Raw genomic sequence first — 23,260 nt, 5'->3', positions numbered from 1 at the left:
GTTCATGAACACTCAGGATTTAGGTTGATCTATAAATGATCATCAGTTATGATATGAATTACAAGTCTTTATTATTAAATGGTTTTTGGATAAAGACTTTAATTCATATCGATCCATGTCATATATAATCATATTATATAAAGCACCTTTACCGAGATGTCTTTCCACATCAATAATCTGAATCTAGATTATTTGTATCATTATGATACTCAGTAAACCGTTCTTACAACTCCAATTAAAGAATTCCATAACTTTAATTTGTTGTTGTTGACTATTTTTATTCATTCGTGTGATCTTAATTCTCTCGTACTAATACAAGATCACATCCTCAATAATGAATATGGAATTTTTCTGATATTTACAAAATTATTCAAACAATAAATTAACAATCTAAATATAACAATAATAATAAACCATCGTATTTATTTATTCACGGAAAAAAAATTGTCTTTTACATGCTTTTAGGACACACTCCTAACAATCTCCCACTTATACTTAAAGCAAGTGAGGCATTTCTGTAATGCCCTGAAATCCCCAATGCGGTTTAATGATTGGATTAATAGGCCGGGAGGGCCATAACTGTTTAATTATGCCATTAAATGATAATATGCATGTTTATGTGAATTATATTATAATATGATGTTAAATGCATGCATGTGGGTCCACATTTCATGACAGGGGTATTTTGGTAATTTGGCCCGTTGAGGGCGTAATTGTATATTTGTATGCATGTTGGTGATATATTGTTGAGGCCACATTATAATGTGGATTTGTTCGAGCTATTCAACATGAGAAGATCTTTGAATATTAAGTAACGGTTTAGTCATAACAGGATTAAGTTCGAGGCTCGGGGTGGGTCTCGGGATGTTTAAATGATTAGAGTGTTGCCGGGAATAAAAGGGTAACGGGATATGAATTATTGGTATTTGGGAATATCGAGAATATCGGGAATTTGGAGAGCGTTAATTATGATTAACAAAATAGGTGAAAGATGATGATTTTACCCTTGGGGAGACTTTAGAAGCTTTAAATGACCTAGGGGCATTAGGGTCAATTGGCTTAGGATATATATGATTTTGGTTGGCTGTAGAAACATACAGAACAAAAAACAGAGCAAGGTTTCCTCTCCTGTACATCATCTTCCCTCTATTTTCCTTTGAAGTTTTTGGTCCCAAATTGAAGAATCAAGCTACGAAATCAAAGCTTGGAAGTTATAGACTTAGTTCATCTACTAAGGAGGATTAAAAACCAGCTTGAGGTAAGAAATTGTCCATGAATTCCAAGTATTACTCTGTTTTTCTTTTAGTTTTCAGCCTATAGATTTTAATGTGGATAGTTGGAATCAATGGGAGTTTTGTGTAACATTGATTGGGTTTTGGTGATGGGGTGATGTAGATGAGGTTTAGGGGTTGAATTGGATGTTTTGGTAAGGTTTGGGATTGGTTTGGAAGGTTGGTTTCAAGGAGAATCGCAAGGAGGGAAAATCAGAGGAGTTATTGGTCTGAAGTTGGTGCCCCAACGCCAGTCCTAGCGCCCCAGCGCTATGCAGGGCAGAGATTAGCCCTCTCTTTTTTTGGGGCAGCGCCCCAGCACTGGTTGGCGGCACCTAGGCGCTAGGTCAGTTTCAGGGAATGTTATTTTTAGGGCTCGGGATGGTTTTTAAGGCTCGGGGGTTGGTTCCTTTACCCCTTTTGAGTAGATTGAGAGTCCCGAGAGTGAGGGATTGATCCCGGAAGTGTGGTTTAGATTGTGAACCATTCATTGATTTACTTTATTGATGGTTTCTAATTGGTTATGATTAGGTAACCGCTAAGGAATCTAAAGGTTGATCGTTCTCAAGGGTCGTTCTTATATTATTTCTTGCTCGAACCCGAGGTAAGAAAACTGCACCCTGTGTATATGACATGCATGATTGTTGTTGAGGTATGTTGGTTGATAAATGTGGACATTGATTGCATATTAAATGCTAGCGAATATTGTTTACTTGTATATGGTACTGACTAGTCAGGGATACTGACCTAAGAGTCAGAAACGGCATAAGCGTCCTGAACGCAGGGCCGAATGAAGATTAGATCTAATCGATATCAGTGTTGAATGACTCTAAGGCATTAACGTTGGACCGACCCTAAGGTCGATGAATCTTATAAGCGCTTGGCTAGTTTAGGACTAGTTACTCAGAGCCAGGGCCAAAGGCCTAGGTGACTGTTTGTCACATGGCTAGGGAACTGTGTTCCATGGTTATGACTAGGGCTGAGTATTGGGCGGGTTGGTCGGGTTACAAGGCATTTTTACCCGTCCAATGTCATAATCGGGTTAGCAAAAGTGACCTGTAACTTGCCTAATTAAGAAAAAAAAAATTTTAACCCGTCCAATAATTTGGGCGGGTTGGTCGGGTTAACCCACCCAAACCGAAATTGTATTTTTTTTTTGGCGGGTTGGGCGGGTTGACCGGTCAACCTGCCCAAACAAATTGGTATTTTTTTTTTAACATTTTTGTAATTTTTTTCTTTTAAATACTAGTACTAATAGTGTGAAGTTTATATTTTTAAGCTTAAAACAATATTTTAAATTTATAGTAAAAAAATTAAAACAAAACTTAATTAATTTATATATTTATTTGAATATATTAAAAATAATAAATTCTTAATTGGGCGGGTTGGGTTATATTGGGCGGGTTGATAATTATTTTCAACCCGCCCAATGTAACAATTGGGCGGTTTAAATTTTGGTCGGTTTATTCGGGTTGCGTTTTTTGGCGATTTTTTCGGGTTGGTTTGGGCGGTTTATTCGGGTTGGGCGGGTTGTAAAATTTTTTGCACAGCCCTAGTTATGACTCTATGGTCATGAGGTAGGTTATGTTGATGACTAGACATCATGCACCTAACATGTTTAAGCTAGTGAAATGATCACTTATCTTTAAAGCCCCGGTGACCCTATCATCACATGGCTATCGGGAATTGAACCCACTTTAGTGACTTTTCCAATTGTCACTCCTCTATATGGACTGAAAGTCCTAAATGATTATTGTGATCATTGTTGATATTATATCATGTTATATTGTGTTTTCTTGCTGGGCCTTGGCTCATGGGTGCTATGTGGTGCAGGTAAAGGGAAAGAAAAGCTCATCCAGCCTTGAGTGGAGAGCTTAGGTGGTGATGTGTACATATGCAGCCGCTTGACCACCACGGCCAAGGAGTTCTCAGAGGAACTAGGGGGTTTACCCTATTTTTGCCGCTTAGGATGGCGGGTTTGTAAATTTGGAATAGTAATGACCATTTTGAGTTGTAAATAACTTGTAAAAGATTTTATGGGCCCATGAACAGTTTTATGTACTTAATAAAATGTATCCTTTCCTTTTTATTGGTTTTTCCACCTTAGTCTGTTAATAACACTTAGATGCACGTTTTTAACCAGAGGACTCGGGTAGCGAGTCAAATTTCCGGTTTATCGTTCACCGTAACTGTTCAGGGGTAACCAGGGCGTTACAATTTCTCTCAATCCCATATTACGTACATGACCCTCAAATTGCTGTACAAGAAGCATCTTCGTAAACGGGTCTTCTAGAATGTGTTCTGATACGACTTCAGAATGGACACATCTCCTCTATGTACTATTTCTATGACTAACTGGTATTTGCGCTCTATATGCTTTCCCCTCTTGTGGCTTCTTTGGTTCTTTAGAATTAGTCACTGCTCCACTGTTGTCACAATAAAGAATAAGTGGTTTCTCCACTTCTGGAACAACTTTCAGATCGGAGTAGAACGCTTTGAGTCACAAAGCCTCCTTAGCTACTTCACAAGCCGTTATATACTCGGCTTTCATGGTGGAGACTGCAATGCTGGTTTGCTTAATGCTTCTCCAAACTAATGCTCCTCATCCAACAATAAACACTGATCCAGAAGTTGATTTTCGACTATCTCTGTCTGATTGAAAATCAGAATCAGTGTAACCAGTGGGGTTCAGGTCTCTACTTGAATATACAAGCATATGATCTCTAGTATTTCTAAGATGCTTGAGAATATTCTTCACTGCAATCCAATGACTCAATCCAAGATTGGATTGATAACGGCTGACTATCCCTACTGCATAACAAATGTCAGGTCTTGTACACACATGGCGTACATCAAACTGCCTACTGCTGAGGCAAAAGGATATTGTCTCATGTCTTCCTTTTCCTGAGGTGTTTTGAGACACTACTTCTGGGAAAGGAATACTCCAGAATGGGTTGGCATATCACCTTTTTTGGAGTTTTTCTTATTAAAGCGTTTTAGCACCTTATCAATATAAGTTGCTTGAGATAGTGCCTAAGTTTTGTTCTGTCTATCTCTAAGAATCTTAATGCCCAGAACATACTTGGCTTCTCCTAAATCTTTCATTTGGAATTTGTTAGCCAACCATTTCTTTACATTTGATAATGTCTCTACATCATTCCCAATGAGTAGGATATCATCAACATAAAGAACGAGGAATACTACTATACCATCTTTGATTTGTTTATAGACACAAGGATCGTCAACATTTTGTTCAACAACCAAATGTTTTTCTTGTGTCATCAGATCTAAGATTCCAAGATCTAGAAGCTTGTTTGGGTCCATGAATGGACCTAAGAAGCTTGCAAACCTTTTGCTCTTGATCTTTTAATTCGAACCCTTCTGGTTGAGACATGTAAATGATTTTGTCAAGGTAGCCATTCAGAAAAGATGTTTTGACATCCATTTGCCAGATCTCGTAATCCATGCATGCAGCTATGGACAAGAGTATACGAATGGATTTTAGCATGGCTAATGGAGAAAAGGTTTCTTCATAGTCAACCCCTTCTTACAGGAGAAAATGTTTCTTCATAGTCAATCCCTTCTTTCTGTGTGTAACCTTTAGCTACAAGCCTTGCTTTGAAAGTCTCTACTTTCCCATCCGCTCCTCTTTTCTTCTTGAATATCCACTTGCAACCAATGGGTTTGATATTCTTAGGTGGATCTTCAAGAACCCAAACAGAATTGGAATACATCGATTCCATTTCTTGGTTCAAGGCTTCTTGCCATTTTTCCTTGTCAGAATGATTCATTGCATCTTCAAATGTCAATGGATCGTCTTTGTAATGCCCCAAATTTCCTAATAAGGTTTAGGACCTTGATTAGGAGGCCGGGAGGGCCATAATTGATTTATTATGATATTTAATGACTATATGCATGTTTATGTGAATTATATTATTATATGATGGTGAATGCATGCATATGGGCACATATTCTAAATGCAAGGGCATTTTGGTAATTTGGCCGTTGGGGGCATGATTGTGTAATTTTATGCATATGGGTGAATTATAATTTTACCACATTATATGTGGATTGGTTCAAGATTTTCGACATGAGACGATCATGAGATGTAAGTGTTCGGTCTAGTCATAACGGGATTAAGTTTGGGGCTCGGGGTGAGTCTCGGGGTGAATTTAATGATTAGAGCATTACCGGGAATTAAAGGGGTAATGGGATATGATTTATTGGTGTTTGAGGATATTGAGATTAGCGGGAATTGGGAAGCGTTAATTATGATTAACGGGTTAAGCAAAAAGTACCAATTTTACCCCTAGAATGGTTTAAGAAGCTTTAGATGACTTAGGGTTATTTTGGTCATTTAGGTTTGGATATATATGACATAAGTTGGCTGCTGGCTGTAGAAGCTTGTGGATTAAAAACAGAACCAAAACAGAGAGACTTTTACCTTCACGTACACTACCTTTCTTCATTTCCTTCTTTGGTGTTCTTGAGCTCTAAAAGGGGTTTCAAGTTAGAAAATCCAAGGGTTGAGTTGGTGGACTTAGTTCAGCCATTGAAGGAGGTTTAAACTTGGGTTTAAGGTGAGCTTTATCCACTAACTTTCTGGTTATACCCTGTTTTAGTGTTAGTTTTCAGCTTGTGTTTTATGGTGGCTTGTTTGAATTGATGGAAGTTTTAATTGGGGTTTGTCTTGGGTTTTGCTAAGGGTGTGATATAGAACAAGTTTAAGGATTGTATTAGAGGTTTGAGTGGTGTTTAAATTGAAATTTAAGGGTTGGTTTTAAGAGAAATCGTAGGGGAGGAAAAACAGGGGTTTTGGCTGAACTGGAGGTTGCGCCGCGGCATGGCCAGGGAGAGCCGCGGCCCTTGGAGGATGCTGGGTTTGGGCGCCTCTGTCTGAGGGGCGGGCCGCGGCATGGCCAAGGAGGGCCGCGGCCCTTAGTGACCTTTTAGCCCAAAATGGTGTTTTAAGCTTGGGGATTCAAGCCTTAAGCCTCGGGGTTGTACCTAGTACCCGGTTAAGTGGGGGTTGATGTCCCGGAGGCTAGATATTGATTTGGGAACTTAAGTTGATCATTTTTATTGATGTTACCTTATGTTTGGTTATGACTAGGTGACCGCTAAAGGACTAAAAGCTGATCGTTCTCAAAGGTCGTTTCTTTTATTAATTCTCGCTCGAACCCAAGGTAAGAAAACTGCACCTTGTGTATATGTGACATGCATGGCTATTATGGATGCATGTTGGTTGATTATTGAGCATGACATGCATGGCTAGTATGATGCATGTTGGTTGGCTATTGAGTATGACATGCATGGCTATTCTTGATGGATGTTGGATGTTTAAATGTAAACATTGATAGCATAATGAATGCCTGGCAATCTTGCCCATTAGCATATAATTATTATTGAGGCATGCTGGATGATTAAGTGTGATGCATGTGATGCATGAGAAACATGTGATTAGGGCATGCCATGAATGATGAATATGAGATTGGTCAGAGCTTGAGTCTCTGGGTTTGTACATGATCATGATTATGCTAGCAACTGTTTAGTAAGCATGTTGAATGCCCTATTCTTGGATAACTGGCATATGATACATATTGATAGCATTGCTTACTTGTGCATGGTACTGACTAATTAGTCAGATTTGGCAAAGGGGCTAGTATCAACTGTGAAGCTGTGACTCATTAGTCAGGTTCGGCAGTGGTACTGGGCACTGGTCACGTTGCACTGACTCATCAGTCAGAATTGGCAAAGGTGTTGGTATCAGCTGTGAAGCTGTGACTTATGAGTCAGGTTCGACAGTGATACTGGACACTGGTCACATAGCATTGACTCATTAGTCAGAACGGCATTAGCGTGGATCACGCAAGCTAGCAGAGATTAGATCTAATCGACTATTAGCATTGAATGACTCAAAGAGCATTAATGCAAGACCGACCTCCAGGGTCGATGAATGAAATAAGTGCTTGGAGGCTAGCGGCTTACCTAGCAGCCACTCTCCCTCTTGAATCATGTGATGTTCACTCATTGGTTTGAAAGTTTTACGCTCAGTATGGTTATAATGATAATCATGAGATAATGTTTATGAGAAGTATTATGTTTTCTTGCTGGGCTTCGGCTCACGGGTGCTATGTGGTGTAGGTAAAGGCAAGAGGAAGCTAGACCATCCTTGAGTTGGAGGGCTTAGGTGATGACGTGTACATATGCAGCTGCTCGTCCGCCACGGCCGAGGTTTAAAGTGGAACTAGGGTTGAACCCTGTTTTGCCGCTTAGAACGGCCTGTTGTAAATATTTTCTGTAATAAACTCTGAAATTTATATTTTCGGGATCCCAATGTATATATTAAACGTTCTAGTGAAACGTTACATCTTAACCAAAATGTTTGATCCCTAAACTGCTAATCATACTTAGTTCACAATTTTGGCCAAATGACTCGATTAGCGAGTTTAGCACTGTTTACATGGCACACCGTAACAGTCCCTGGAGTTGGGGCGTTACAGTCTTTGTTTGTGTCAAACATAAGCATTTGAACTTCGTGTTCACAGTACGTGGGTTACTTACTAACCCTCCCACTACAATGAGGTTCTCTACTATTCTGACTAGAACTAGCAGTTTCCTCTTGCCGTTTTTCATTGGTTATTGCTAGTGACTTTGCAACTTCATTCGATACCATCTCCTCCAGTACAACCTTACTGCGAGGTTTGTGGTTATTAACATAGTCATATTCAAGAAAATTTTGCATTTGTCAATACAAATTTTTTATTTTCTTTTGGATTATAGAAAATTCCACCTCTAGTCTCTTTGGAATATCGCACAAACATACACCCTTCAGAGTGCGTTTCCAACTTCCCGGTCTTCCTTTTAAGCACGTATGCATGACACCCCCAAATTCTAAAATGGTGTAAACTAAGTTTACAACCATTCCATAATTCTATGGATGTCTTTTGGATAGACTTAGGTGGAACATTATTCAAAATGTTTAGAACACATTGAATCGCATATCCCCTAAATGACAATGGTAATGATGAGAAACTCATCATTCATCTAATCATATCTAATAACGTTCTATTCCGTCTTTCTGAAACACCATTATACTATATCGTTTCAGGTGTAGTGAGTTGGAATTGAATGCCATGCTCACGTTGATGGTTCTTGAATTCACAGTCCAAGTACTCTCTTCCTCGATCAGATCGAAGTGCCTATTTAGTGATTTACCTAATTGCTTTTCAGCCTCTACTTGAAATTCTTTGAACTTTCCAAAAGTTTCAGATTTTCTTTGCATTAAGTATAGGTAACCATATCTTGAATAATCATCAATGAAAGTGACGAAATATTCATAACCTCCTCTTGCTTGTACATTAAGTGGATTGCAACATCCGTATGTACTAGCTAAAGTGGTTCTGTGGCTCTTGAACCTTTAGCAGAGAAAGGTCTTTTGGTCAGATTGCCTTCTAGACAGGATTTACAGGCAGGAAGAGATCCAATAGATGGTTCTCTTAAAAGACTATTCTTTACAAGCCTATTATTCCGTCTAGACCAATATGGCCCAATCTCAAGTGCTACAGATATGTTTCACTATCGGAATCAGTTTAATAGATTTAGGATTAGTTGTTTTTGAATAATTCAAAATTATAAAAAAATTGTCATTCATTATAAGTATGTAAACTTTGTTTATCCCAAAACATTTGCATAACAAGTAAATAGATAAGTTCTTTAAATAATAACTACTTTATTAATAAAGAAATAAATGTTATGCAAAAATAGAAATAAGTTTCCAAACATTAATAATCAAAATTACTAACAATAAACTAAATTTCTAGACTGTAGTTTTCTTTGTTTTAAAGAAATCTAAAATTTCTAAAACAAAATAAAGAAATTTAAATTGTTCAACTATCAATAAAATTACTAAATAAAAACTACTCTCCAACTTCTCCAGCTCCTTACTTGCTACCAAAATCCCCATCAGTCTCTTCCTCCTTTTCAGGGTTCTGATTCTGCAAAAGGAAAGACAAAAGAAAAATATATTAGTGACATATATTTTTGAATCTACTATCCAAAAGTTTGAATATGATATTCATAGTATTTGAATCTATTATTCAAAGTTGAAAAATATATGTAAATCTTATTTACCTTTTTCGTTTGATATAAACGATGACACTCAGCAAAGACTTCCTCTGTCATTGCTCGCCACATCTCATGTGCTGAGTCATAGTGTATATATTTTTCCTTTGTTTCGTCAGACATGGTTGAAAGCATGCAATAACGTGTCAACCGATCGGATTTCATCCAATTTGCATATTTTTCTTCTGCTTCATAGCTAGTAGCCAGAGGTGGTTCTATTGGAGGTTTTTCATAGACATTTGACATCATCTTCTTATAAGAAAAAATAGTCAACATGCCTCGAAACCAGTGTTGCATATTTTCAAGTTCAAAAACCAAAGATTTTAGAAAGGCATCGGTGTGTAATCCCCCATTAGACATTTTTGCTGGCAATAAATAAATACAAATAAATATTATTATATTTATAAAAATAAATATCAAAGTTTCGGAAATTAAACGTGATGCATGAGCACAATTAAAACACATAAAATAAAGATTAATTTCCACGATAAAATTTTCTAACAATTAAAGTGCCGCCTTTGGATCGGCCAAATTAATTTTAGAGAATTTATAAGGCATTCTTATCTTTATTGTTTAAAACTTAAATTAACTCTTTATTTTCTCTTTCAAACATTAAAGTACCGCTTAGTTTGGTCAAGTTATGATTATCCACTGCAAAAGCTTAATCATAGCTTTGTGAGTGTAACCCATTATTTCGGAGTTCATGACGTAACTTAGGACATGCCACCTTAGGGTCGGTCAAGCCTAAAATACATCATTAGTTCCTATCTATGTAAGAAATACAACCTTGCTATTGATATGTCCAGACACCTTCCTTAGGGGGACGAAAACAAAGCCGTCGCGAGGCGCTATTCATATCTCACGGTGTTATATTAATAATGGAGACCATGGGTTATGTTTGAGATATCAACCCTCTCCCACTCACTATTTTGAAATAAGTGTTTTTAACCTAATTAATTCCAAATTAATTATAACATCTTTAAACCTTATGAATATAATTAAAATTGGAAAGAAAACGAGTTTCTAGGTCCATATCCAATTTTAAATTACCAATCATGTTCATCTAAACTTTACTAAAAAAACACTTTTACAATAAAGTTGGTTTAAAGAAAATAAGTCATAAAGACTTAAAAATTGGTGTGATATTTTACCAAGTTTTCAAAATAAAACTAAGTAATTTACATGCAATTGATTTCACAAAACAATTCATATAAACATATAGGACAATCCTAATAATCATGTTTCTACAAATGAGATGCATGATTATGACTGTGTGGGTTTTTATGTATGACATACAATGCATGAACATGTTATCAATCACATGAAAATAATTATTTAAATAAATAAACAATAAATGTTGAACCGGGTGCTTTTGTGTATTTTTAATTTTACAACCACTTTATAAAATTAAAAAATAAAATAAAACCACCTTGATCTCCATCGGCCTTCTTTACTTTACTGTCGGTAGGATATGTGTCGTTGTTGGTTTAGAATAACAATAAGAAAACAATTTTCTAATTATTTTAGATTAATTAAAACAAACTTTTAAATAATCATTATTTTTGTTTTTCTTTTTAATTAAAACAACTTTTAATTAAAATTAGAAATTGAAATAATTAAATAAAATCTGTTATTTTTAAAATTAAAATTTGAAATTAGATTTTTAAAAAAAATTGTTTGTTCACATTATTTAAATATCAAATTTCTAATAAATAGGATATTTAACATTTAATTTTTTTTAAAATAACAGAATAATTTTAGAAAATTAAAAAAAAATTCTGGACCAGCAGGACGGGGACACGTGGCGTCAAACGGGGCTGCCGGGGCTGGGATGTACGGAACCATACGGTCTGTACGACATCCTGGCAGCGGCTCGGAGGGCGGCCTAAGAGGAGCGGTGGCTGAATTTTGAATCCCGGGCTCCTTCTGACTTTTGTGTGATCGGAATTACCATTTTATGGTGTCAAAAACCAAATAAAATTACATAAATCTTATGCCCTTTAATGGCTTACACAATGATCTAATCATAAACAAATCCTAACCCAAAAACAACATACAATTAACGATTCAACATTCTCATGCATTCAATCACATTAAGCCATCCATTCATTCATCAAAATAAATAAATGCATAAAAGTAAACCCACACAGATTCAATATATATATATATGTGTGTGTGTGTGTGTGTAAAGATGGTTCTGGTACCATTTGTTGGTTTTTATTGATCAAATGAGAGATTATACGCAGCGGAACATCAATCAAATTATTAGTTTAATCCCATAAGATTTCTAGATCTAGTTCTTCACATGCATATATATATATATTGAATCAAAGACATGAATAGAAAAATTACCTTAGGTCCTTCCTTGCTGCTATCTTTTTGTATGGCTAAATCCTTGAGATCTCACACCAAGATCCTCCAAAATGTTCTCAGCACACAAAGAGCGAGTGTGGGCTCGCTATACAAACAATAGGCAAAAAATTATTTATCAGATGTTCTCAACACATGAGATCTGATAAAGTTTGGACCTAGGTTTTGTGAAGAACGGTGACTTTTGTTTGTGTCACTGTTCTCTTTCTCTGAGAGATATTTCTAGATATTTTTCTATCCCTGAAAAGTTACGTTCTGTAAAACTGATATCCTATATGTAATATATCTCATATATTAAAATAAAATCTTAGTTATTTTAAACAATTTGAAAATAACTAATCAGTTATCAGATTTTTGTTTAAATAATAATATTTTAATCATATTACAATATCTCATTATTTATTTAATATTTAAATAACTAAAATTGTGCAACCTAGAAACTGCTCATAATCTCTTATGTGTGTAGCACATTGACTGTGCACTGTGCTACACATGTACCACATGCCAGTGATGGCATGTGATTTTTCCCAATTTTTATTATTATTTAAATACCAAAAATCCCAAAAATAAATTAATTCAAAATTAATTATATTTTTGTTAAATCAAATAATTAATTAATTCTTAATTAATTAATTACACATAATTATACAATAATTATGTTTGATACATAGAAAAATATTTTACTTATCACATAAGTCCTTTTTGCTCATTTTTGTATTTACCTTTGTCAGTGTTTGTTTGAGCAATTTCGGGGACCATGGACCTATAACATTAAGCTCCAATAAATTGAAACTAAATAATTAAACTCTTTAATTATAATAGTTAATTTATTAATTCTGATATTTCTCCACTATAAATTCATAATTGCACTCTTTATGTTAGAGATATACTTTTACAGAAATCTTATCTTAAGTCGTCCATTGATATAATCATCTTTCAATAGTTCAACCCTCTAATTAATTAGTTCATAAATTAGAATGGAAGAATTACCATTTTACCTTTCTAATTTACTTCTTATTTCTTAAGTACTATTAATTCACTGGTGAATAATTAATCTATAATCTAATTATATATTTGAGCTCAAAATCATTAAGTTCCATAATTAACCCTTAAGGGAACTAATATACGATCCGTTAGGAAAGATTAGATTCCATATTGTTGATACATGTTCCCAGCCATCCATGATATTAAATCTCCAAAACAAAAGTCATTAGCCTCATTCTTTGAAGAGACCTTAACGAATGAATCAAAAGATTTAATAAACATGAACAAGAGTTCATGAACACTCAGGATTTAGGTTGATCTATAAATGATCATCAGTTATGATATGAATTACAAGTTTTTATTGTTAAATGGTTTTTGGATAAAGACTTTAATTCATATCGGTCCATGTCATATATAATTATACTATATAAAGCACCTTTACCGAGATGTCTTTCCACATCAATAATCTGAATCTAGATTATTTGTATCATTATGATACTCAGTAAACCGTACTTACAACTCCAATTAAAGAATTTCATAACTTTAATTTTTTGTTGTTGACTATTTTTATTCATTCATGTGATCTTAATTCTCTCGTACTAATACAAGATCACATCCTCAATAATGAATATGGAATTTTTCTGATATTTACAAAATTATTCAAACAATAAATTAACAATTTAAATATAACAATAATAATAAACCATTGTATTTATTTATTCACAGAAAAAACAAATTGTCTTTTACATGCTTTTAGGACACACTCCTAACATCCACCACACTGGCTAAGAATCCTATGCAACCTCCTTGCAATATATCTCTAGCCCTCAAAACATATATCATAGGTATACGGGGTCCATGCACAGTTCTAACAAACACAAAAGGATCCTCACCTTTAGGCTCGAAGGTTATCATATTCCTTCTGCAATCTATGGTTGCCACATACTTCACTAACCAATCCATACCCATAATCATGTCAAAGTCAGTCATAACTAACTCTATCAAATCAGCTGACAACTCTTTGCCCTCTACTGTCACTGGCAGTGATCTGACCCATCTCCTAGATACTACCAGCTCCGCAGTAGGTAACAAGGTCCCGAACTCCAAAACATAATAATCACATGGTCTACACAGTCTATCAATAATTCTACAAGCAACAAAAGAATGTGTAGCACTAGAATCAATCAAAACAGTATAATGGGTTCCAGCACTAAAAATTTGACCTGTAACTACTGAGGGTGACGCCTCAGCTTCTGCTTGAGTCAATACGAACACTCGAGCTGGGGCCGAGCTGTCCGCCTTTTTGGGTTCTTCCTTTCTTGCTTTCGGGCAATCTCTCTTGAAATGTCCCACTGCCCCACATAAGAAGCAAGCTTTTTCCCTACACTCCCCCATATGGTGCCTCTTGCACCTAGGGCACCCAGGATAAGTCCTCCAGGCTTCACTGCCACCCTAGCGGCCCATTAAAATACCACGTGGTCGCCTATCACGGCCTGGAGCTCGGAAAGCATCAAGAGCCTTCCTCTTCTGATCACTGGGGCCTCCATCCCTACCTGAACCCACAAATGGAGGTCCCGTCCTCCTAAAATCTCTTCTGGCTGCATTGTTTTGCTAGATATTGTTCTCCGCACTCTCATCTGTGAGCGCCTTCTCAACCACCTGTGCATAAGTAGTAACTCCAGCCACAGTAGTAATACGAACATCATGGGCTATTCTAGGTTGTAGCCCCTGGAGAAACATCTTCCTTTTGGTCCCATCAGTGGCACCAGCTCTATGGAAAAATTTGCCAATCTATCAAATTGCAGAGCATATTCAATCACTGATGTGTTGCCCTGAAGTAATCTGCTGGAATCTTCAGCCTTTGCAGCCCTGATGGCATCATAATAATACTTTTCATTGAACAGAGTCTGAAACTCTTCCCAACTTAGGGCATTGACATTTCTGGTCTGGGATATCATTTTCCACCAAATTCGGGCATCCTCCTGAAACATATATGTGGCACAAGCCACCCTATCATTACCAGACACCCTCATAAAGTCAAGGATGGTGGTAACCATGCTCATCCATTGCTCAACCTTAGCTGGATCTGCATTGCCCTAAAAAACTGGAGGTTGCTATTTTCTGAACCTTTCATAAAGAGGTTCCCATTTACTTCCAGCCCCTGGCAACTGCTCCACTGTTGGCACCGTTACAGGTGGTGCCTCTGGTAAAAGTTCCCTGGAGGAACCTGTTGTTGTCTCAAAAGGCGAATTTATTCTTTCTGCCTCGTAACTCTGGCCTGTAAATCAACAAGCAACTGTTGCTAGTTGGCTGTAAAATTTGACTCTGGTCATTCTCTTGACCTTGTCTATCATTCTGGTCCTGATCTTCCTGGCCAGCTGGTGAATCTATATGCCTTGGAAGCATATTATCAACTTAAACCTTGCTACAATAATCAATACTGCCAGTTAGGTAGTGATAACTAAACCTCTTGCTACCTCACGATCCAAGATCAAGCATTCATCCATGTTCCACAATCATATCAATAAACATGTTAATTCATGATCATATCATTTAGCATTTAACACTTATCAGTTAATAATTCAACAATTAACAATACTAATAAGCATGTTCTGGTAATATCAATGCTAATAAGCACGCTCTTGCTTATAATGCAGCAGTCAAGGCCTAGCCTTATTAATTTCTCTCATGTAGGCAGGTAAAGTATTTATATTCTATTTCAGCAGTTAAACACATAACCACATAAATAATTACCAAACCATGAGTCGAGCTTGTCTTCAGTGACGAGTGTACATGCCCAGCCAGTCTACAGGAACCCTAAACCTTGGCATGCTCTGATACCAAATTGTAATGCCCTGGATAACCCAAGATCGCCACATTGTGTTCTTTAAATAGTGCTTAACTCACTAAATGAGTCTTTAGGTTATAAACGTACATCTAGGTGTCATTAATAGGCCAGGGTGAAAATCTCGGTCAAAAGGAATGGATATATTTTATTTAAAACATTAAATTGTACATGGGCCCATAAAAACGTTTACAAAGTTATCTACAGTCCAAAATGGTCATTACATTATAAAAGTTACAACCCGCCGACCTAAGCGGCAAAAATAGGGTTAAATCCTTGTTCTCTTGAGAAACACCTTGGCTGTGGTGGTCAAGCATCCGCATATGTAAACATCGCCACCTAAGCTCTCCACTCAAGACTGTATGAGCTTTTCTTTCCTTTACCTGCACCACATAGCACCCGTGAGCCAAGGCTCAACAAGAAAACTTATTACTGCATGTATATAATATCAATAAATGATCATGTAATTATTCTGGGGCTTGCAACCCTAATCAAATAGGTGACTAATGAGTCACACTCTGGGGCTTCACACCCTAAGCCATTTGACGTTACAATCACCTGAGCCTTTTGGCCCTGGCTCCAAGTAACTAGCCTTTAGACTAGACCAGCGCTTTAGTTTTCTTCGACCTTAGGGTCGGTCAAGCATTTAATGCTCATGTTGATTAGATCTAATCATTTCGGCTTGCGTTGAACATTTTAATGCCGTTCTTGACTCATAAGCCAATACCATACGACCAGTGCTCAGTACTACTGCCAATCATGACTGATAAGTCAAGACTTCACGACCAGTACTAACACCAATGTTGTTTCTGACTAATAAGTCAGTGCCATTCACAAATAAGCAAAGCTGCTAGGCATTTACAATGCAATCAATGTCCATATATAGAGCACTCAACATGCCTCATCAATAACCATGCATGTCACATACTGGGTGCAGTTTTCTTACCTCTTGTTCGACCGTGAAATAATGAAAGAATGATCCTTGAGAACGATCAGTCCTTAAGTCCTTTAGCGGTCACCTAGTCATAACCAAATATGAAATCCCATCAATAAAATAAGTAATAAAAGGTTCATGGTCTAAAACCTCGCTCCCAGGACCTCGAAACCTACTAAAACGGTTAATAGATTCGATCCCGAGCCTTAAGAAATGAAACCCCGAGCCTAAAACTCTTGAAACCCCATCCTGGCATAAAAAGGATGTGCGGGTCGCGACTTGACCCAGTGGGTCATGGCGCCCCCCCAAGACAGAGAGCCTCTATCTGGGGTACCACCGCGACTTGATCCAGTGGGTCGTGGCGTGCCTGCTACACAGACCCCAGGGGAGGCTCTGGAATGGGTCCAGGTCGCGACTCGCATGAACTCAGTCGCGACTTGACCCTACGAACTCAGCTCCCCTGCCTTTCTCTCAATTCAAAACTAGCCAAAACCTTAACAAATCAATCCTACAATTAAAACTAAGCATCAACACAAGATATCCACCAGTTTAACAGCAAAACCTAAGCCTTAAACCACTCAAAACATCAACACATACCCAATTCCATGATCAAAACCTCAAGCTTTAAACTAACCTTAGAAACAGAGTAAAGACTTGAAACTTCAGCTAGGAACCTTACCTCAAACTTGAATTGAACCCTTTCCAATGGTTGAACCAAGGTCCTAAGCTCATAAGCCTTAATCGCCTAGCTTGAATCCTCAAGTTTCCTTCAAAATCTCAACCCGAGAGAGAGAGAGAGAGATAAATGATCGTGAGTGAGGAAGAGAGCTACTCTGTTTTTGCCTTAACCTTCTACATCATTCTAACCTTAAACATATCCCATGGTCAAAATACCAAAATGCCCCTAGGGTCAATTAATTCCTTTACAACCACCCAAGGGCAAAACAGTCATTTCCTATCTATCCTGTTAATAATAATTAACGTCATTCAATTCCCGTTACTCCCAATATTCTCAAATAGTAATTAAATCATATCCTATTACCCGTTCATTCCCAGTAATTTACTAAGCATCAAATTACCCCCAGACTCACCCCGAGTCCGACAATAAAACCCCGTTATGACCAAACCGCTAATCTTGCAGCCTAAGATCGTCTCATACCGAATAGCTCAAACATATCCACATAACAATGTGGTCACACCCATAAATCACCAACATGCACATAAATATACAAATATTCCCTAAACGGGCCAAATTACAAAAATGCCTTTCTAATAAGAAGTGGACCCACTGTTAGGAAAATATAAATTGCCTCAATGGAAATGGTAAGATAATGTTACAACTCTATGCAAAATATTACAATGGACAAGGTTGATTAAATAAAGTGTTACAACTCTATAACTGAAAATACAAATAAAACAAAGGAAATGAAGATAATGATGAAGAAGAAGAGAATAGCAAAATACAACTCAAAGCAAAAGTTACAAATAAAATAAAGTATTTGGACCAAATGAAAAGATTACAAATCTTAAACAAAATATAAAAGTAAATAGAACAAGAGAATAAGAAGAAGAACAATAGAATAAAAAGAAGAACAGAAACACAAGTAAACTCTCACTTACACAACCTAAGTGAAGAGGGTTGGGGATCACCAACTTGAACAAGGTATAAAAACTTTGTCCAAAAGCTTATTTCCCCCTAACTCAAGCACTAAGGGATCTCTCTCAGATATTGGAAAAGCTTTCTGGAATTATCAAGCCTCAAGGTGTTTCTAGCCAAGTGCTCTAATGGATAGAAATGTTGTGTCTTACAAGTGAGCATTAGGCTCCTATTTATAGAGTTTAGAGACACCCTTTGAATTTCAAATTCCACCAACCCCCATGGCTGTTACCAATGATTAATTAGATGTTTTATGGAATTAAAATAGAGATTTGGGAGTTACTTGGCTTTTGGAAACGTTCAAAATTGGATAAAAACCAAAATTGGAAGAGGCTGTTAGGCACTAGGGCCGCGGCACTTGCTACCAGGCGCCGCGGCCCTCAGTCAGTTCCAGCAATGATTTTTTCAGTTTTTTTTCAAAACGTTCCAAATTATTCCCACTGATTTTGTAACTTCCATACACAATATGGGAGTTAAAATCACATCTCTATCAGCCATTTCTCACATGGCTTTAAGAAATTCATCTCAATATTGTGTAACAACAAATCTACACAATAATGGGTGATATTTAGGAGTTACAAATTTGTGATGAATTTGTAACACCAAATATGTTACATGTTTGGATATTTTACATATATCCAAATAATGTAACTCTCTATTATATGTAACAATATGTGACACTCTATGTCACATTTATTTAATATAAAACATTATATTATAAAATAATATAATATTACATTATATTATAAAATAATATAACACCCACATGCATGCAATTATCATCATATAATAATATAACTCACATAATCATGCATATAATCACATAATTGCATAATAAATCAATTATGGCCCTTTTGGCCCCCTAATCCAGGCATTAAGCCACATTAGGGAATTTGGGACATTACACACCCTGAGTCAAGAATTGGTCCCGTTGTGACTTTCTCGCTAACTTGCTCCCTAGGATCTGCTTGTGTCGAGTAACCCAAATATATCTACATAATAATGTGGTGCCACACATATATCACATAAATGCACATATACTCCAAATATACCTATAACGGGCCAAATTACGAAAATTGCCCTTCTGATAAGAAACGAGCTCACATGCATATTTAATACACCTAAACATGCATATTAAGTCATATTATAATATAACTCACATAATCATACAATGATACACATAATTTTCCATAGTTTTCCATCCTAGCCCCCTAATCAAGGCTCTAAGCCTTATTAGGTAATTTGGGACGTTACACTCGGCATCTCCAAGGTGTGAACCTAGGGGTAATCATTCTTAATGTCTTCTCGTATGTTGTTTGTCATGTACGCATTCGATCCAGTCTAATATTTTTTCTTTATGCAATGACCAATAATCCAAGGTGCAGCTTGGCGATGACCTTTATGTCAGAGGTCAAGTGAGCAAGTGTGTTTATTGGTGAAATGCGTTATCTTGAACATATCAGATTTATGCATTCTCTTCCCCCTAAATCTCCACCCACAATCAAGATCCTTGCAAGTGATATACCAAACTTCAGTACCTGACTTCTTCACCACAAACTCGAAGTTCTGCTTCATTGCATACAAGAATGCCTTCGTCTTCAACTCTAACTTGTTCTAAAAAATCTTCCCAACTTTTATAACTCCATAACTCACTCCAAATAATGCGGGGATAACATAAGAGGGGCATGGGATATCTTCAACAGTATATGCTGGAGAACTCCATCTATTTCTATTGTCTTGTGTAGTTGGACGATTGCTCTCTGAGCTAGGAGTTTTGTGTCCTTAGCTTTCTTGACGTCTTGGCAAGGGTTGTACATTTAAATTATCCACTTGCTCCACGTGTAGCATCAACAACCGATCCTTGGAGTTATCATCAAAACTACTGCACCCCTCAACTCTTTCATCATCATCACCCAAATGGGCAACTAGATCGTCAATGACATAAGGCTCATACTCATACCCATCATCATGCGAGATATTTGTTTGGGGAAAACGTTTCATTTTTACTAGGACCTCCCATGCATACACTTGGTGTCAGGGGGGTGTAACTGATTATGAGTGCATTATGTGTTTAATTATGAATGATAATGTGATTATGTGAATTTAACTATGTTTAAAGTCCCATGCTTGGTAACCATGGGCGTTTTCGTAAATTAACCCGTTGAGGGTACGTATGTTGATTATATTGTGTTATGTGTTCTCGGCATCAGTGGATCCCATCTCATGATTTTAGCGGAAAGTCACAAGTAAGGATATTTGGTAGTTAGTGGTATTTTGGTATCATGGGTAACCATTTGTAACACTTGAGAGTAGGTGATATTGATGGGAAATTAAGTGGAAAAATGGCATTTTTGCAAGAGAAGGAGTAAAATACTAGGATGCCTTTGAGGTTAGTATATGAGTTTAATTAGAGGGAGGGGAAAAGTGGTAATTTGGCGTGAGGGTAGATGGGTTTTGGCTGAGAACCTTGTGTATGTTCTAAGCCTTTTCTTTCCTTTCTCTCTAGTCTTAACACTTAGGCATTTTAGGGAAAACCAGAAACCAAGGTAAAAAGGAGCTGATTTTTTAGGATCAAGGGAGGAATTCAAGCTAAGATTTGGAGCCAAGAAGTTTGAGGTCAGGATTCAACTCTTAAATTCTGAGTTTTAATGCTTATAGTTAAGGTTTTTTTTTTTATGTTTTAGCTTAGGTGTGAATTTTGAGGTTTGAGGTAATTTTTCAGCTAGTTTATAGGTTATAAATGTTGTATATGCTGCTGTGAGCTTGTTTGGGGTTTGATTTTGGGGAAAACGAGGGTTTTAGTAGCAATTTTTTAGGATTTTTAGGTTGAAGATGCTGGGAAATTTCTAGGTTTCGAGTTCGAGCCATGACGCTGTTCTTCAAGCGTCGCAACTCGTGTATGTGAAATGGCTTTGGCAGTTTTTGAAATCGCCTAAGCGTCGCGACACTGGTTGGGGTGCGTCGCGGCACATGTCTCCCTAAAGAGAGCCTCGTGCTATCTGATTTGTAGCGTGCCGTAGCCCTATGGGCCGAGCCGCGACACTAATTGAGAAAAATAGCCAAATAGGTTTTGAGTCGTTGGAACTCAAACTTATGGGCTCGGGAAGGATTCTACTACCCGATTTAGTAGAATTCGAGGTCTCGGAGGCTAGAACTAGGTTCGAAAGTCTTTATTTACCTGAGATTGATGGACGTTCCATATTATTGTGACTTAGGGATAATCTAGGCGTTTGATGGGGATTGTATCTAGGCCATTTACCCAGAGCTTGCAGAGTTCAGGTAAGAAAACTGTCTGTGCACGTAGAGCAGGGCATGGCCCGATTATCTGTGCTTGTATTATGCTTAGTGTTATGTGTAAATGTTTGTAACTGCTATGTCATATATGTGTTTGTGACTGAGCCGCAAGGGCCAGGATCGACAATAGGCATGCTGAATGCAGGCCGCCATGATAGGGCCATTTAAGGGTGTTGTACTCACCCGCTCGGTTAGGACCGTGAACTTGGTGCCTAGTAACACACCTTGAGCAACTTAGGCCATTGTTGTGAATTGTAATGGATGCATATGGATTGTCTGTTGTGTTTGTTTAGTTATGCACTTATTGAAATGAATTGTTATATGCTATGCTGGTGAGGTTTTCTTGCTGGGTCTTGGCTCACGAGTGCTCTACGATGCAGGTAAGGGCAAGGAAAAGGCCGACCAAGCATGAGTTGGAGGACATGGAGCGGTGCATACATGTTTGGCTACCTGGCCGCCACGGTTTGGGTACTTTTGAGGAACGCAGTGTAAATTTTCAATTTTTTCTCCTAGGTCGACTGTACAATGACTTTTGAGTTGTAAATATGTCTTAAACAACATTTCGGGATCCCAATGTAACTTTTCTATGATCTTAATGAATGTTTAAACCTTTTATATAGAAGTTTTATTAAATAAGTCTTTACTTTAATTTAATCACACTTTTGAGTCTAACACCTCGATTAGTGAGTCAAATACACATTTTAAAACCACATGGCAACTGTTGACTGCCATTTTCGATGTCAACCTTAAAACGAAAGATTAAAGAAATAATTAACAAGAACACAAAATGATTTTATGTGGTTCAGGCTATGAAAGAGCCATAGTTCACGAGTCTATGGTATTAAGAGGATTGAAAGCTAGTTAATGCAAGCTCCAATGGTATATTCTCAGGCAGCGTTTAGATTGCTCTGAGTACAATGTGTTTTTCTCTCTAAAAAACCGAACCCTTTACAATGAGACTCCCAACCCTCTTTATAGAGGTCGGGGTTATTAGTTCTAATCATCTGTAATTAATACACATTTTTCTCATTATTGGAGAATTAATACCAATTCAATGCATTGGGCTGCATTGAATAGAGACCACGTCCTAGGCGAGGTCTGTGGGGCCCACTGCAGAAAGGTACCAACTTTATGGGGAACATGTTCCAGGTCAGGGTGTGTTGTACGTATCTCCATGTCAGACTGCATAGTGGGAGTGCGAATTGTCGAGTTGTACACTCGACAACACTGTGGATGGATCACCAAAATGGTTGTCAAACGATCCTCTGGCGCTGTAAACCCGCATTGACTGACACCTGGCGCCTATCTTAGGTTTGAGAACCAGAACCTCGAACTTGGGGGACGATTGAGGAAGGAGAGCCATTGCTGTCGTTGCTTCACCTGGAGAACCTACAACTTCGAGGGCAAACATCGGAAGGTAATTTACCTTTAAGGCACTGCCTTCCAACTAGCACAAATAGGTGGTCTCACCTGGAAGAATCCTCACCCCAAGGAGAAACCTCGGGGGGTAACACGCCCCGAAGATGTCTACGAATGTCCGAGCCGGTCACTGTGAGTTGCCATGTGTTGGGAGATGAAAATACGGACAATAGTAACGACTCTAGGGTAGTAGGGCGTTACACTTGGCCTATGAGCTATTTGTGGAACAACCGTGCATGATTGATTATGATTTTCCTCATTAACACTCGCTCTAGGAGATGGATCAAGAAGATCAATGTTCTTTGCAATCGAACTAACACATAAAGGAACCCAATGTTTTAAAGACTTCGAACTTTCAAGAA

The sequence above is a fragment of the Humulus lupulus genome, chromosome 3, assembly GCF_963169125.1.
Source record: "Humulus lupulus chromosome 3, drHumLupu1.1, whole genome shotgun sequence".
Taxonomy (NCBI): Eukaryota; Viridiplantae; Streptophyta; class Magnoliopsida; order Rosales; family Cannabaceae; genus Humulus; species Humulus lupulus.
The sequence above is the reverse complement of the archived record's forward strand: the minus strand, read 5'-3'. Positions refer to the sequence as shown.